The sequence below is a fragment of the Cupressus sempervirens genome, chromosome 10, assembly GCF_028749045.1.
Source record: "Cupressus sempervirens isolate cs-2001-9-10 chromosome 10, ASM2874904v1, whole genome shotgun sequence".
Lineage (NCBI taxonomy): Eukaryota > Viridiplantae > Streptophyta > Pinopsida > Cupressales > Cupressaceae > Cupressus > Cupressus sempervirens.
Window position 1 is genome coordinate 801,238,114 of NC_143127.1, and position 19,369 is coordinate 801,257,482.

The 19,369-nt window shown below is 35.8% G+C and overlaps 1 pseudogene; it reads right to left on the minus strand.

Moving 5' to 3' along the window:
• LOC149536345 (amino acid permease 6-like) overlaps positions 1 to 10,900 on the minus strand; it is a 76,267-nt pseudogene extending 65,367 nt beyond the window's left edge.
• Positions 10,901 to 19,369: the final 8,469 nt, after the last annotated feature.

The window sequence follows — 19,369 nt, forward strand, 5'->3', positions numbered from 1 at the left end:
TGGATAACAACTGCCAGAAAATTTCCACTACACCCACCCTCTCCGGTACATATCTTGGTAAGAAATGAGGGGGTTGGGAACAACCAAAAATTCTAATCACAGTACAGTTTCCTAACAAAAAGGCACTACCCCAATCATGATCAATTGGTCCCTCATCATCAAAACACATAGTTGGTCTAACAATCTTCTTGATTAACCTAGGTAATCTTTCCAATTTTGAACCTAACATCCTATGAATAGTTGCAAAAAAATCATTATAAAAAGAGAGGGAATTAGAAAAAGAGTAGAACCTCTACCATAATCTTGTCCATCTTTGAACAAGCAATGCCACTCCGAAATTGTCCAAAGCTTCAATGAAACTAGAATCCACATGGCCCACGTTGTAGAAGAGGATGAGATGCATAAGCAACGAGTAATGTAGAAATTTGAAATTATCAAGACCACCTTGCTCAGCTGTCACCATCTGCTGATGAATACTATCAGCAATGAATGTTCCAAAATCATACCCCACATTATTATGTGGGTCCTGAATGTATAGAGCTATCACATACAATGCTGGGGAGGCATCCATGGATCCATCTACTCCCAATAGTTTGTTCAATCTGAAAACTATTTTCTGAAAGTATACACACAAATATGACAAAGGTATAAAAATCAGTAACCATTTTCGAGAATTCTCCTTTCATCTTGTTTTGATTTTCCCTTGGGATATGTCACACCATTGCATGTGTTGTATAGAAATCTCTTTGTTTCTCAAATGTTGCTTCCAATTTTTCCAGGTTAATAGGAACTAACATGGGACCCTGCAAATCAAATGCTTCAACAAAAGCATCCTTACTTAACTTACAGAGACTGCTCATATCCTTTCTATGAAAGGACCAAGTGGTTGGTTTATGCATTTACCAGTGCCTTGATAAGGTCAACATCCACGTATACCTTTGGCATTCTCAACTTTCCCAGGTTCCTTTTCCATGGATTTGAGACAGGAACCTTCTGCACCCTATTCTTGTAAAAGTACCAGAACAATTCAGTTCCATTGGTGTACGGTACTTGAGCATCTCTACATAAGCTGTAAGCATCTCTAAATGTGTGGACATTAGCACTTTGAGCATTGGAAGATTTAGGGAGAATCTTCAACCATTCTTCCACAAATTTGGTAGACAATGAAACCTTGCTACCCTCTCCAGTGCCCTTCTTTACTAATAATTCTGCTTCTACCATTCTGATCTTACTGCAAATTCTTTTGGCTCTATTAGCTCTAGATGTCTGAGAATTCAATTTGCCTTGTAAACCTTTTGCTTCGATAACTGGTACTTGAATAATCCTTGGATGTTTAGCTTATAGTAGTACTAGTTTTCTGCAACTTGGTGATGACATTAATGACTTAAAATTTTTAAAAGCTTGCATGTGCATGGATATCGACCTGTAGTAAGTACCTTAGTACCACATTAGGTCAGTCTTTATTTCATTTTCCTTAGAATGTCAACTCATCAACTGTTGGGAATCAGATAATAGATTTGAGAACATGTTCTTTTGTCCTTTCAAGCTTTAAAATCCTATGAGTTGTGAAACCCTTCTTTCTGTGCTCTATCGCAAGCAGTTTAACTTAACTTTGAATTCTTTTCGTCAAACTATGAAACCCTTCTTTTTCTTTTCTCGGGCTATTGCAACTATTAAATCAAATATTCACTTTACCCTTGTGATCCTGTGATAAGCCTTATATCCTCTTCCAATGAGATTCCCCTTCTGTCATAGCTTTGAAACTTAAACTTTTCACATCACGGTCTCGCAGTTGTGAAAACCCATTTCCTTCTAACCGGTGTGAAGTGGCGAAGATAGCTTTATCTTAAATTTTTATGGCTTTGTACGATGACCATATCTTTCTATTAGAACCTCAAAACATGAAAATACTTGCCATCATGGTCTTGCGGCTGCTAGAAGTCTTTTCCCTTTAACCGCTGCAAAAATTCGATGGTGTGATCTCCCTTTTTCATGACTTCGCAACGTAAAAGTTCACCATGATTTAAATTAGCAATGATGTGATCTCTGCCCTCCTCGTAGTTTTGCAACACACATCTTTTCAACCGATGATGATGTGATCTCTACCCTCCTCATGATTTTGCAACACACAAACTATTAACTTGCGATGATGCGATCTCTGCCCTCCTCACGATTTTGCAACACACATCTTTTCAACTAGCGATGATGCAATCTTTGCCCTCCTCACAGTTTTGCAACACACATCTTTTCAACTAGTGATGATGTGATCTCTGCCCTCCTCACAATTTTGCAACACACAAACTATTAACTTTCACTTTGACAGTGACATTGTGATAGACCTGTTAAAGCCTTTCTCACAGTTTCGCAACTGCCAACTTTAAACTGATGAAACCCTTTGTGAACCTCTGATGCCATCGACTTCGCATATATTTTTTTTAACCTTGAATATAATGAAATGATTCACCCAAAAAATTAAAATTTTACTGTGATTATTATTTTTTGTTCGCCAATGTATAAATTTTTTGTGGTTTTAAAATAACACAATTCGCCCAGATTTTACACATTGTTTGAGAGACTATGAGTGATTTGTCAATGGAGATTATTATTTTTTCTTTGTAAAGTATACCCTGACCAACTGTGAGGTCTGTTTAGATTCAAAGTGCTCTAAAAATTACAGACCCACCCATTTTCATAGAAAAAGCCCAAAAAATGCCAGATATATTCTGTCAAACACCCATTCTTCTTTTTCTCCAACTACTGAAGAAGCTACTGTAGACACCAAAATTTGTCCAAAACCCGTTCCTAGCCAATTAAATAAATATTCATTATTTATTTAATTCCCCTACCTTAATTAAATAAATTTGCATTTATTTAAGTACTTTTGCCTTACCCTAATTTAAATAAACTAAGGTTTATTTAAATTATTCCCCTTTCCTTGATTTAAATAAACTAAGGTTTATTTAAATCTTAACCTATTCCCCTTGCATCTAACCCCTTTCACTTTAATTAAATATGTCATTTACTTAATTAATTCCCTCCTAATCCCACTAGGAATTAAATATTGCATTTAATCCTATTTGAGCACATGGCTCCTACATTTAACCCTCACCTAACCTCACTAGCCTACCTAACCCATCATGCTAAACCAACCCACTTCATTAATCATGCTTTCTTTTCCTAATAATCCTAGCTAATCACCTCTTAATCCTAAGTGTGTTCTCACACATGTGTGAGGAATCCTCACACATGTGTGAGAGATGTTCACACTTTCCTTATCCCTCATGTATTGCATGCCTCTTGCACACTTGTCCTCTTGCATGAGAGTCAAGTTGTCTCGCACATGTGTGAGAAGCCATCCTTCTCACACCTCTTGCATGAAAATCAAGTTGTCTCACACATGTGTGAGAAACCATGCTTCTCACACCTCATTGATCATGTCACCATCAAAGGTTGCTCACACATGTGTGAGCATATTGCCCCCTTTGAATGGTCAAAAACCTAATCCATGTGGAGTCTACTTGTCCTCCACCTCATTGACACCTCATCAATCCTGAGGGATCCTAGCCCTCCATCTTGCATTTGATCTTAGCCATCCGTTGCATCCATTTTCCTATAAAAGGAGAGCCCTCTCCTCATTTCCACATCTACTATCTACCTCATTTTTATGCTGCTAGATTTGTGAGCAACCACATCCCATGAGTGATGAAATCATCTTCACTTGTGGTTTCATGAGGTTTGCATAGTGATATTTTGAATGTGTTTATGCTCTTTTTTGTTTCATGTTGCTTATTTACATGTCTTCTTTCATATTTTGAGGTTTTGCATGATAATGTAGGAATGTGCATTAGTTGCTTGATGTTTATTCCTTGGTTACATTTTTATGCAACACAGCTACAATAGATTTGGCTCTGATACCATGAATGATTTGAGCATTAAAAATCCACAAATCTTAAAGAATACCTACATGCAAGAAATTGTCACAGAGAAGAAAAATCAAAGAATAGGCAAGGGTTTTTCTCTGAGAATATGAAAACTATATTATCAGACTGAAAAGAATGAGAGATAATTACAAAAGATCAATCCTTATAGAAGGAGATAGAAAATCTAAAAGGGAAACCCTAAGAGGTAAATGATATTTAATAATTACTAATTAATTATTAAATGGGAATTCAAAGTGCAAAAATGAAATCTTAAGAATGGAGTAACGGTAATTTAATAAATGAAATAAAATTAATGCATTACTCTAACAAATTCAAGTGCCTTAGATAGGTACTATCGTGAAAATTTAGCAATAAGCATCATGTGTACTTGACCTTCTCATTATCTATTAGTGAACCACACCCATCTCCCTTCACATCTCTCCTCACATCTAGTCATTCATCTCCTCATTTTCCTAGGGTATTCCAAAATCCCATTGCCACGCTATCACTATCATTATCCCAACCCCTAAACTTGGCATCTAAATCAATGCATAGTATTACACCATCATCATCTCCTACATATATCATATCCCCTATATCCTTTCTATATATCATATCCATGTATCATACCCTAGTATTATAAATCAGTGAACCATATCTCATTTCCACTATCTCCTCATCTTGATCTTTTTTCATTTTTAACAAAACTACTAACCTATAATGCTAAATGTCCCATCATACTAAGATTTTGTATAGTGATCCTTATAAATATCTTCATCAATTTTTTATATATCCTAGAGCTAGTCCTTAGCTTGGTCCCATTGTATCTCTCTCAGTTTTCATGTCAGTTTGCCTCTGGTCATAGCCCATTGTTCTCTTAACAAGGTCCTTTTTTAGAACCATCCGACGAGATTCTTGTCACCAAAGAGTTATTCTAAAAAGGTTATTTTTTCCAAGTTCTTTGTAGTCCCAAATACTATCAATGGGTCCTTATAGGATACATCCTTCCTCATGTCTAATCTTGGTTCATCGATATCCATTTATACTTATATCTTTTGCAAAATGTTATTTTTTATGGGTTTACTCTTTCTTTCAATTTCTTTTTATTTTAGGAATTTCAAACTTTGGTTCTTACAGGTATCTTTTCAAAGAAATTTGGTTGTTCCCTTCTCAAAGTCACCACAATCCTTTATATCATGGTGTGCTAAAAGTGGGGAAATTTGAGAGAAAGATCTTGATCAGGTTTTTTTTCTTTTTCATTTTTTCTTGTGAGTCAATCAGATGTGAACCTTGCATGTTTCAAACATATGATCATCTCTGATCACATGGTGCATTTGGGAAATATTGTTTGCTTGTGGATTACCTCATGTCATTTCCACTCTAGTTCCTCTAGGATTCATGTGTAACATTGGGGCAATCCTTGAATTTTTTTTGAGTCAATCCTATGTAATACTGACAACAAGGCCTCAATGTTCCAAGTAACCTTGACATATCCCCAGTATTTCTATATCATATTAAGTTCTTAAAACTACATGGTGGCCCTTCTTTATGAAGCACCCCACCCTCAAGCTTCAAAAAAAATTTCACCCCTTCCACTACCTTTTTAGTTATCATATGCACTATCATTATCTTCTTAGTTTCATTTTTATCATGTGCATTATCATTATTTCCCTAGGTTCCTTTTCAATCATGTGTATTTTCATTACTTCCTTTAGTTCATTTTATTTTAGTTGTCCTTTTACATTATCATTATTCCTTATGTTCCTTTTTTTATCATGTGCATTTTTATCATTTCCTTAAAACTCAATTGATTGTCCATTGTATTTTCATTCATAGTACATTTTAGATATCCTTTGCATTTTTCAATCCATTTTTCATTATCATTTTTTGCATTTTATATACATATTACTTTTTAAAACCATTACATATTTCACATCATAAATCACTCGGTACATCTCATAACTACATACATTGTTAAAATGACACCAACATGATTTCATACATATATAGCTATAACATCACATCTTGCATCACAAATGTTAGTAACATCATGCATATCATCCATCTCATATAAAAGCATCATATCCCAAATCAAAAATGTGGGTAACATTATGCATATCATCCATCTCATATAAAGCATCACATCCTACATAACTCATGTTAGTCCATCTCATAAATATATCCTATGCATCTCATGGAAAAATATGGCACAAAACAAAATCACACGGGCACAATACTAATAACACACATCTCCCACCCCAAAGAATGCTCATCATATATATAATATCCTACAATGAATAACCTTGAAAGAATACAAAAATGTCTATCATAGTTCACATCCACTAATAATACAAATTCCGTATAGTATATGTATCAATAGAAGAACACACCGGTCTATACCCATAAAATGCATGTCTTTACCAACTAATACCCTATAATAGAAATGCAACATATCATTTACTCATTTGTGCCCTCATACATCGGCCCCTCTTCATGAGAGTCATATGGGTTCTCTGTAAATCTCTTGATGTTGTCAGTGATGGTGGTGGCCTCATCCTCTACCCATCCCCTCCTCTAGGATCCCCTTATACTCCACCCACTCTCTCCACCAGCTTACATCCTTGTATGTATGTCGGTTGTCCCCTTATTGCTTTGGATGCTTGTAATGCTCTATCTAATTAGTCAATATGGCTACATGGTATCTCCCCCTATAAAATACTATGATCTCCCACAGATCCTCCACCTCTCTCCTCAACCATCTTAACTCCTCCAACCCTCCCCCCATTGCCATTTGTACCATGAGGGTTGTCACCTTTACCACCATCATGTCCCTCTCAACTTGTAATCCATCCACTCTCCCCTAGAGCTTTTTTCTCTTAGCCTCCACTACCTCTAACCTCCCCCCAAGTGCCAAGAATCCAGCCACAATCCCCTTAGTTCAATCTCTACTCTGTCTAACTATCCCTAGATAGCATCTTGCTCCCTCCAAAACTAGTCTATCTTGATCTTGAGCTAGTCACTCTCCTACTATGTATCCCAAAGCAATTGGCTTGTAGCCTTATGTACCTATTGTAGGGAGGCATACCTCTCCACCAATCCACCATCCCCTCCCCTAGATGATGAACCTCTGCCTCATCCCCCTCCAATGTGCCCATGTGCCCCCTCTCCTCTCTCATGTTTATGTAGCCTCTTCTCACCTTGTCCGCTCTCCTCCTCCTCTCCCTCTCACCATCTCCTCTATTGTGGTGCCTCCCCCTACACCACCACCTTTTCCTACTATCTCAACCCCATCACCTCATATCTCCCCCTCCTCGTCGCTCAGGCAATCTCCCTTGCCACCATTATCGCCCTTGTCACATGTACCCTCGTTATAGATCTTGATCTCTAAAGTTGGTCCCTGTATCCTTGTATGGACCTAACATCTACTAACTCTCAAAACCAATCCCAATCTTGTGGTGGCATGTCCAACCATTCCTAGAATAACCCCTCCCTTTGTAGTGGTAGCCTAGACAAGGTCACCAACTCCCTCATCACTTGCTAGTACCACATTAGTTCCTCTAACATATCATGTGTCCATCCAAACTATTGCAACACCTTGTCAAGCCAATGCTACTCAGCAATATAATTTCATCACCAAAAAATAAAGCATGGTGAGATCATATATGGTTGCTACTACCTCTCCTTTTCCCATAGCATGTGACTAAGGTATGGTCTCCAAGTCATTTCCCTAATCTCATCAATCTGCACCCTCTAGTAATCCACCTCCTTGATATGGTGGTAGGTCAGCGAATCTACCCAACTATAAACCATAGGCTCCTCTAGCTTGCTATCTCTTTGCCCAACCAATCTAAACACAACAATGTGCTACCATGTCCACACCTATAATAGGGTCAAAAAGCCCACATTCTCCCTTAGTGATGCCCTGTGCCCTGGTATATAATCTAATAAAGGTCCTTGTACATCTATGCTAGCATAAGTGATCCCCATGCTATTGAGACTCCCTCATCAATGATCTAGATGATGGTTAGGATCAATGCCAAAGTAACTCCGGTCCTGCTTGTGTTTGAGGCGATATACCTCAAAATTAATCCACAGACTTAGAAATAAATCTAGCTATCTAGCACCACCCAATCCAAATGCTCACCTTACATGAACTGCACCCTCCAAATCCTAAACTAGACCCTAGGCCCCACCAACCTCCTCACTACCTTCTCTCCTATCACTCCCCTTGCACCCATCATAAGTATGCCTTGCATTGGTAGTCTAAATATCTTGTAAACATCCTCCAATATCATAGTCCTCTTGTCTATTGGTAGATGAAATGTTCATGTCTCACTTTCTCACCACTCACTCAACACCATCATCATTGTCATGTAGGTCTGGGAAAGCTTGATCGCATTAATCCTCACCCAGTCCACTAGTGTGAACTGCTCTCATGCTTGCACTACTGTAGCATATCACTTCTATGACACCAACATAATTAGTGACCACTGTATCCATAGAAACAAAAACACATGTCAGTTTTGTATTGACCAAACCCCTTCTTGACACCCTTTTGCCCACTTAGCTACCCCTTTGAGCACATTCTTGCAAGTGGGTTTTTATTTTCACAACCCATCCTTGACCCCGCATTCCCACAGCTATAGATTATAGTGGGAATGTGTCTAGCTTTTTACCCCACAAGTGTTCCCATGTTGACTCCCCTAGTTAATACCCCATAACCCATGGGACTACATTCTAGCTAATGAGAATACTTTCCTACTATAATATCTATTATCTATCCTTAACCTCATCTCAGATTGGCTTTCCCTCCAAAGCTTCTTAGGATGACCCTTTTACCCCTTCACCTTGACCCTTTTACAAGATTGTTGTCCTATTGATTCCTACACGTACTCATCAAACTTGTTCTTGTAGGAACATAGTTTTGCAATTTTGGGAACACTAAAATTCAACAAGCCAAAATCTAAAAGAAATTTTTTTGATTCTATTGAATGGTTTGTTGTCCATCATGCTCACATGTGTTATACCACGTCTGCCTGATGCTTTGGTCATCCTTATGCAACCATCACTTCCTCTCACCAAGAGCTCACAAGTCGCAATATGTCGCTACAATTATGAGAGAAATTACTCATTTGTGGCCCTCCTAGACCCTCTTGTAGGCCCCCTATGGTGTCCTACCTCCCCATCCTCCTTCAATAACCCCTTTCATGCCAACCCTATTATTATTATTCGTATTCACAATTTTTAAACTCTTTTATCCTATCTACCAATTCTTACTCACCTTAGTTGCTTGTCACTTTTCAAGAAGTTACTAAGCCTCATCTTCTCTCCTTGTCACCTTCTTAAGGCAGCATCAGATAGTCCAATCTCTCCTCTTTCTATTCAAGATTGGGGCAACTTTGCTAGTTTAAAAATCTTATTTGTGTCATTTATGTTTGAACCTCTTTGAAATAATATTGTCCCAACACTATGTCAAAGAGGGGCAAAATGTAGACACCTAAATCTGATTACATCATTAAGGAATCATATTTAGTCATCTTCTAGGAAATTATTGATTAAATATTAAATATTTAATTAATTAATCATCATCCCTAGTTAATTAATCCATTCAATTAACTATATCCCAATCGATAAAATCAAATGACAAACCCAAAGGCTAAATATCAATTAAATCCTTATTCTTCTATTAAATTAAATAATTGTATTGTGTCTATTTAATAAAATTCCAAATTCCCCTTTTATTAAATAAATCATTCAAAAAATCAAATCCCCAACATCTAACTATTCCTAAATCCTATCATTAGTTAAATCTAACCCATTCACCTATGCTAACCTCACTTAGCCAAATAATTAACCCACCTCATAAATGTTATCCCACTTACATCCCTCTATCATGTCACTTGCATCCTAATTCCCTCCTAAGCTAAGCTTAATCTCTTCCTTAAACATGTGCACAACTTTAACAAAGGGTCAATAAATCTTAAACCAAACCAAAGTCAAACTCTCATCCCATCCCTCTTGCATTCCTGTCCAAGAGACTTTAAGGATCTTACATATGTTAGAGTAAATAATTAATTATTTATTATTTATTCTATTTACTTAAGCTTACTTAGGTTAATGCATTCATTTAATTGTTGTAGTGATGGGTTGTTAACAACACGAGAGTTTTTTCCCTTCTAGCATGTTCCACCTTTTTGTGGAAGTGTGCTTAGTTGTCAACCTTATCTTCTACCTCCTTCCAGCTTATTCTACAAGCTTCCATGAGGCCTTTATATTTGGGCTCTCTCATTGTATTTTCACATCACATTTTTTATTTTCATTGTTTTGCAATATGTTCTCTCTCAAGTTCGTTTAAGGTTTTTCCAAGCTCCACCTCTTCCTTCCTTGGTTTCCCTTCAATAAGTTATTTGCATGCAGGTGATCTTGGTGAGCTGTGGAGTTGGATTTCATCAAATCCTACATGGTATCAAAGCCTTCCTACTGCTGCTTCATTGAAGTTTTTTGAAGCCATAATTCAAAGACACAAACCCTAGTTTGTATGTACAATTTTTTTCAAGCAGGGGGAAGAGCATTTTTTTGGAGCACTTTGGGCCGAAATAGACACTGCCATTGGATCTAGAAAGCTATTTGTAATCAGGATTCATATAAAAAAATTTGATTTTGGAGACAGAGCTCCAAGAGGCAAAAAAATTTGGTTGCATGGCTTTCCGTAAGGTCGTACGAACATTTTCAGCAAAAAAAATAAATAAAATTAAAAACAAGCACTCTGCCAACATGCTTCCAAGTAGCCACCGCTACACATCTTGTGCTCAGTTCACTAGCCATTGCAGTCAGCTGAGCTTCTGCTGAGTAGCCCTGGCCTACTTGCCTCCGTCGAGCCACCCTGCTGCCACCTCCACTAGTAGCTCTTCCTCCTTTTTGTAGCTCTGCCAGAGTTGTGCTCCTCTCTGCCAGGGTTCTCTACCCATCCATGGCACCATCACTACTTCTACTCCACCCTAGTTCTACTTTAGTCTACACCTATTTCGTGGAGAGTTTTCTATACAATCAGCACCTCATAGGTTGAGACGTGGCATGGGTGCCATGTGGCATTTTTCCATGTGGACCCTGTCACATCAGTCATACTTGCCATGTGGCCCCTTTTTCCACGACAGGCCCCAGGCTGTCAAATTTTTTGTAGTCTTTTATTGACATCATCTTGCATCATCAGCCTCTTGCACCTCTCAAGGGTCATTTTGGACCTACTTGCAATTTTTTGGTCATAACTTGAGCATATAGAGGTATTTTTCTGATCCAAAAGAAGTGTTGAAAAGATGGTTCTGAGACAGAGACATTGGTGTAGGTATTTTCTTATTTTGATATAATTTTTTTCCTATTTTTGTAGTTGAAGTTTGAAGTTCTATTTTTGACTCTAGCATGCATATCTTTTACATCCCATGTCTATTTTTTGAAAACATTATATTTTTAGAAAGCTGATTTTTTCACCTTTTTAAAAATGCTATCTTTTTCCTTAGATTCTAGCCCATGCTCTTTCTATCATATCTTTTGTATTTTTGCTCTGTGGTGGATATCTTGGGTGTTCTAGGTTTGAGGATCATTTTCAAGGCATGGGATCTTTTGCTTTGGGTTGTACTATCTTTTGTATCATCTTTTTTCCTTTTTTGATCATTTTTGACATCATTTGTAAGCACTTTTATGTATATGCACTAAGATAAAGTGCCACTCTTGCATTTTGGGTTCATGAATGTTGTTTTGAGATAGTTTTACTTGCACTCTTTTTATAAAGCACCATGGGGGGGATAGTTGTTGCCATTTTGTGCCCTCTTCCTTTGTCAAGTGAGTGTCCCTTCCATGATATTAGCCCCATGCAATGTCGGTGTGACCATGTCTTTATAGGTGTTTGTAACTCTTTCCCTCTCTCATCATTCTTGGTTATGTCTATAGAGGATTTTGGCCCACCTTTTCAATTTCATGTCATCTCACTCCATCTACATTAAGGGGGGATTATTCTATTGTTCTAATGCATCCTTAGTTCAATCGTTTGATAGTGTGAGCTATGTATTCAGTGGTTGATCCTATATACAAGGCAATTGTAATAGCTAGCTACCTATGCATTTCGGTGAGATGGATCATCTACCATATAGAGACACTCAGTTTATGTCTTCTTCTTCCATGCAAATTCTTTAGATTAGTATTTTCTTTCTGATGGCAGAATTTGTGGCTTCTTCATGCTTCAGTGATGCTCTTCATGATCACTCCTTGTTCTTGTTTTATGGGACATTCCTCTAGTTAGAGGCTTCTTTAGTCCTTCACTAGGTTCTTACCTCTTTTTGGGGGAGCATTTTTCCCACATGGTTTTCTCTCTTTCCCCATTTTTAGAGGTTGCATCTCTTTGCATTATACATGGGTACCTAACATGGCCTCATTGTTGGGACCCATTTTGCATTTTCATCTTAGTTTTGTGAGCTTAAGGCATTCCCCTAAGTTTCACTTAAGGGGGGTGTTAGAGTAAATCATTAATAATTATTTATTTATTCTATTTACTTAAGCTTACTTAGTTTAATGCATTCATTTAATTTTTGTAGTGATGAGTTGTTGACAACATAGGAGTTTGTTCCCTTCTAGCATGTTCCATGTTTTTGTGGAAGTGTGCTTAGTTGTCAACCTTATATTCTACCTCCTTCCAGCTTATTCTACAAACTTCCATGAGGCCTTTATATTTGGACTCTCTCATTGTATTTTCACATCACATTTTCCATTTTCATTGTAAATACATTTTCATTGTTTTGCAATATGTTCTCTCTCAAGTCAGTTCAAGGTTTTTCCAAGCTCCACCTCTTCCTTCCTTGGTTTCCCTTTAATAGGTTATTTGCATGCAGGTGATCTTGGCGAGCTGTGGAGTTGGATTTCATCAACTCCTACAACATACATTAGTGCTTCTTTAAGGCCTCTTACATCCCTCTTACACACTCCTCCCTCATAACTCCCTTTGACCACCCATTTTGAACCTCCTTTCTCATCCAATCCCCTTGTGACACTTGTCACAAGATATGGATTTGAGAAAGCACAATCAATGTGCTTCCCTCTCCTTTAATCCTAGCCTTCCCTCACCCTTCATCCATCCTTATATTTTGGCTCTCCATCTCACTACCCCTTGGCCTATAAATTGGACCCCTCCCCTCTCACAAATTATCCACTTTTTCATGCAAATTTATAATGCTATTTTGAGAGCTCATAAACTATCAAAATACCATTTATAATGATAAAATCCACTCATGCTTCCATTGTTAAATCCTTCACTCACCCTCAAACTTGATCATAATCCAAACATCTAAAGCTTGAACACACATTTAACCATCATTTGGACATATCTAAGCATCAAGGTTACACTTGGGGAGCTCACCATACTTGGTTTGCATTATTATTTTTTGTTCCCTTCGTCCTTTCATATTTTGTTATAGTTTTAGTTTGTGGACATTAAGTTTTATGTTAATGTTCTTTGCACACTAAATATAATAGCATATTATTAGAGGTCTTGGTATACCAACTTGAGGAAAACCTTATGGGTTGACAAAATTACACCTAAGTTATAAATTAACAATTCACCCTTTATTCTAGTAAATAGAATAGAAGGAAGCCTTTGTCTCTCCATAAAGTTTCCCTCTCATGAGTTAGTTCATTAGTTAAAACTAATTAAAGATGATTCTATAATAGTTAGGCTAATTGAAGTTGTAGAGCTAGAAGAAATCAAAGACTAGTCTATGCATCCACTTGAGACATACTAGCAATAATTCAAATAGTTGTTTTGATAAGAAGACTATTGTTAGAGTCTTCACAGAGGATGATCTTATTCTAAAATGGGATTCAAAAAGAGCTAAACTAGATAAAAATCCCAAATATGATGCAATGTGGAGTGGTCCTCATGTCATACCTAGTTGTAAGGAGGATTTAAAAATCCATGTATCAAGGTTAGTATTGAAATACTTCCCATTCTAGTTAATGGGACTCATCTTAAGATTTCCTTCTAAAGGAATATTAACATTTTTTGTATATAGTAGGATTAATTTCTAGTTTTTTTCCAAAAAGTACATAAGCATAGTTACTTCTCCTTTAGAAAAAAAAATGTTGGTGTTATTTTAAGTTCTAGAGATATTTCTTAGGTTATACGAATCCATGCCCAATGGATTTCTAGGATATGAATCTAAATACTTTGCACACAAGCATCCCCTCTAAGCCGCTAAATTGTTTACTTTTTTTGACATTGTCACAAAGTTTCACCAAGATGACATTTAAGCTAGAAGGATAATAATTTCTCTACTTATTAGGGAGAAAAAGAAGCCTTACAAAATGGTAATTATTTCCAAATCACAAGTAGGTAGATGCATCCTTGTGAAATGAGACTTTTTGCCAAATTGCATTGAGGAAATTTGAAATTTATGAAATAGAAACCTGGAGGTACTTTTCTTCATCAATGGATGTATTTTTAGGTGGCATGAATCTATTCCCCTTGTTGAAATTAGATTAGACAGTCATTTTTTGGTGCTAAGAAAAACATCAAGGTATCAAAGCATTAACAAGAAGTTCTAATTCTTTAGTGATATTCTACTTGCAATGACATTGTAATTGCTTTTGTTATTTTCTTCCAATCCTCCCACTCTTATTTATAGTTGTAGATAGCATCAGGTCATGTTTTCACACCATCAGAGATTTGATCATTGTGTAATTGTAGAGTTGTATATTAATCTTTTTTTGTAGAGTCATTTATGGGGCCTTCCTATATCACATCTAAGATGATCTAGAATGTCAAGATAAGATTTTGTTATGATTTGATCTATTCTTGTAACTCGACCCTTAATTAGTGTTTCAACCCTATGGTATTATCACATTTATGTTTGAACTCTTTAAAAGGAAAAGATTTACTTTCATTTAGGCTCTTCTTCCTAGTTCTCTTATACAATCCTTCTCTATAACTACAATTTGTCTTTCTTGAATTCAAAAAAATTATTGGTTTTACCTATTCCACACTTCAAAAAGATTTTACAATCTTTCCCTATTATTTGCACGTATTTCATCATCTAAAGCCTTCAGCAAGTGTGCCATTTTTTATTAATTAACCTTTATTAATGAATGCAACATTCCTCACAAGGTTTTTGTATTATTGCTTACCTTTACATAAAGATAAAGCTGATATAATACATGGGTAGTGTAGTGTTACGGTCTTGTTGAATTCAACCGCAATCATAGGAAAGAGAAAATTAAAATCTCAATCTTGGTGTATCGCCCTATTTTATTTCAAGCATATTTGTCTCCCTTTTCCCTTACCCTACTGACTTTGTGCTTGGGTTTGTTATTGGGTTCATACATGACATTAGCACTCGAGTTGTATTTGGATTTCCTACATAATGGATCAAAATTGATTAGTATGGATGGTGTTTTTTCCCCTCATGTTAGTAGATCTAGTCAATTTGTTAAAGGGATGACTATATTCCCTTCTTGCTAAGAAAATTTAGGAACATTTTATTGTAAAATCTACTTTGTCCAAAAAATCAAAGATACAAAAGGCACATAATTAATTTTTTAGTAGATGGTTGATTTCAATAAATGTTCAACATTGTACATAAAATGATTAGATTGATATATGAGAATTCATTTGACGGTCTCGACTACTCATTAAATTCATGAGGTTTATCATCTATTTATTAAATAAGTTATTAAATATAAGACATTTAAATTATATTAATCTACATTTCATTATAATCTTTTGCAAGAATCCATCTCACAAAAAGATGAATAAATACGAAAACACCAGCTAAATATAAACCTATTGTTAGAAGTAAAGTTCACCAAGATAACTAAGAGGGGGAGGGGGAGGGGGGTCAATCAGCTATTAGATTTTTAAAACTATTATTAACCTTATTAAATCTAAAATATGTAATTAGCAAGAGCAACAACCATAAGAAGATAACTATACACAGTAACACCAAATTTGTTAAGTAGAGAAACCCTTGATCAAAGGAAAAAACCTGGTAGGGATGGTACCCACAAAATGATGTACTAATATATAAATTCCTTGTAAGAGGATGGACCTTATTATAAGTCAATGAATAACATTCACTGCATATTAGTCCCTATTAGGAGAATTTGAACCCCCGTTAGGAGATTCCAACCATGTTAGGAGTTGTGCCAACATTTTTAGGAGTTGATGAAGACAAAAGGACCCATTGTCCAAACAACTTTAGGGGCAAGACCACTAAATTCACTATCCAACTAGCCTTAGTACTATCCTTCTTAGAATTGTATCAATAAATAGTTTGTCTACAATAACCTCTTTTCCAAATACAATCTCTCTATCAACTCATTGTGCCTTAACTGTACCAAGCTCAAACACAAACATAGATACTCCCCCATAGAGGAAGCATCAAGCATTGTGTCTAGACAATAAAAATAGTGCTCTACTCTATAACATTTGGGGTCAAATTATGATGGTAATTTGAAACGACATTGTAATTTGTGTTGATTTTCATTTTTTTTGTAATTGTCCCTGATGTCATTGCAATACCAATTTTGGTGTCATAATTGCTATAACCCCATGAGTATTAAAAAAACATGACATAAATCATTCCCCATTTTTTTTGATTGAGGAGAGTTGTACGGGAAAGAGGGTTGCGAGCTTTGAATAAGGGTGGAGAGCTATGAACATTGTCTTGCCCTTATGATTGGTGCATTTTGTTGCTGTGATCTCTACATTTTGTTACCATGCACTTTTTCTATGATTTTGTTGTTGTGATCTCTGTAGTTCATTTCTATATCCTTGCTCTATAATTTGGTTGTCATGCCCTTGTGATCTCTTCATTTCATTGTTGTGCCCTTGCTCTATGATTTTTTTACCATGCCCATGCTCTAAGATTTTGTTGCCATGTCATGCCCTTGTGATCTCTTCATTTCATTGTTGTGTCCTTGCTCTATGATTTCGTTGCCATGCCCATGCTCTATGATTTTGTTGCCATGCCCATGCTCTATGATTTTGTTGCCATGTCATGCCCTTGTCATCTATGTGCCCTTGCTCTATGATTTCATTTTCATGTTGTGCCCTTACCCTATGATTTTATTGTCATGTCCTAGCTCTGCCATTTTCTTCAAGAGCTATTTAAATGTTTGTTTCTTATCCTTCTAAATAGATATAACTCTTTATATTTCCTTCTAAACATGTATATTTAGAGATCTTTTTTAAGGTGCTTATTACATCTTAGCACAAAAAAAAATTGATCTAGTTTCATACATATTCCAAAATACAAATAATAAAATAATAAAACTCATTCAACTTGTACTAAGTGACTTACCTCAAGATCCTCCAAAAAAATAATGCAAATCATGAAAAAAGGGCAGAGTTTGCAATAAATTTTACAAAAGCATATCATAGCAGATATTTTTAGAAAGAAATTATCCATAACCTAGTAAATTGGGTCTAGTTTCTAATTAGTTGGGTTGATTAAAAATTACTATAGAACTATCATCAAATTAGGTACAATAAAATGAACAATCAATTGTTCCTGTTTAGTAGGATCAAATACAATTTTCCATGGTGATAAAATTACATATGAAGATGTATCACTTGAATGTCAGGCATGAAGCACATTCCCCAATTTATAAAAAATGGTTGGATATAAAGGCTCCATGCGCTAGCCCAACAATAGAATCTAAGGATGTAACCTTGCATGTATTGGCATGCTCTCCCAATGAGGATCCCAAGTATCTACTATTGTAGTTAATTTGGGAATCACTATATGATCCAAAATGTTATGAAGTACTAAAGTTGGTAGTAACTTCTCCCATGTCTCTAGAAAATATAGCATAGGTTCAGGGTCCCTTGGCTCCTAGGAATTTGTAATAGCTATTCTCACTGCTGGAAGAATAACTTTGGTGAAGAGTTGAGTGCAAGGAGTTGAAGCAAGTTCTCCTTCTATGTAAATGCCATAATCATCAGGCTTGTTGCCTTGTAGAAGTCTATGCCATAATGACATGACCTCTAAACCATGCAAAGAATGTTGAAGTGGTTCCCAACCTTGAAACATGATTATAAGCATTTGACACTTGGGATCATCACAAGGAGACTATTCCAATACTTGAAACACTATTATAAGCATTGATATTTGGATTGTAAATTCTCAAAGACACTTGCAAGTGATTCCAATGTCATAGTACCTACTACAACACTTTCTTGAGTTCTATCTAGTGGCTCCCATAATATCCTCAATGTTGTCTAAATGTTGCTTCTCTCATGCAGTCTCTTTCTAAGGCTGGCCCTTCTCCTTCCCTCTCATATCTTCAATTTTGATTATCAAACTTATGAATATCTACCTCTACCTTATCTCAAATTAACTTCACATTGTGTTGCAACTCTGGATAGGTGTTTGATCATCAATAGCTTTTATTTCAGCATTCAAGTTTTCACTTTCTATACTATTTCAACACCATGTTCATACTTCTAAGCTAACACTTCTTCAAGTGCATTTTCTTGTAAAATAATTTTTTGTTAAACAATTGTAAAGTCTTAGAAAGTGCATTGTTGTTTTCATGTATGTATGTATATATAATAATGAATAATAATAATATTTTCATGTATGTCAAAATAATAACTAACATTACCATTGGATCATATAATAATGATGTAATCAACCTAGTTAATTAGCAACTAAACTAATTTAACTGGTATTTCCAATGTCATAGTACCTACTGCAACACTTTCCTGGATTCTATCCAATGGCTCCCATAATATCCTCTATGTTGTCTAGTTGTTGTTTCTACCGTGCAGTCTCTTTCTAAAGCTGCTCCTCCTAATTCTCTTTCTAAAGTCATTTCTTCTCTTGTGCTCTCGTGCCTTAAATTTTGATTATCAAACTTTTGAATATCTACCTATAGCATAGGTGTTTGATCATAGATAGATTTCATTTCCGCATCCAAGTTTTCAAGATTAGTCAACACCCTCACTTGCAAACCTCTCATGTTAAGAAATTTATGTATTGTTTCAACAACATTTTCTTGTAAAACATTGATTCTATTGAACAATTGTAAACTCTTAGAAAGTGCATTGATGTATGTATGTATGTATGTATGTATGTATGTATGTATGTATGTATGTATGTATATATATATATATATATATATATATATATATATATATATATATATATATATATATATATATATTTATTTATTTATTTATTTATTTATTTACATACATACATGCGCACACATATATGTGTGTCTATGTATGTATGTATGTATATATACAAAGAGATCTTTTGGATTGTGGATTATGGATTATAAAAAAAAAAAAAAAAAAACATGACATTTATCATTTCCCATTTGTTTTGATTGATTGTGGAGAGCTTTGTGCGAAAGAGGGTGGAGAGCTCTGAACATTGGTGTAGATCAATGGAGATCTAGGA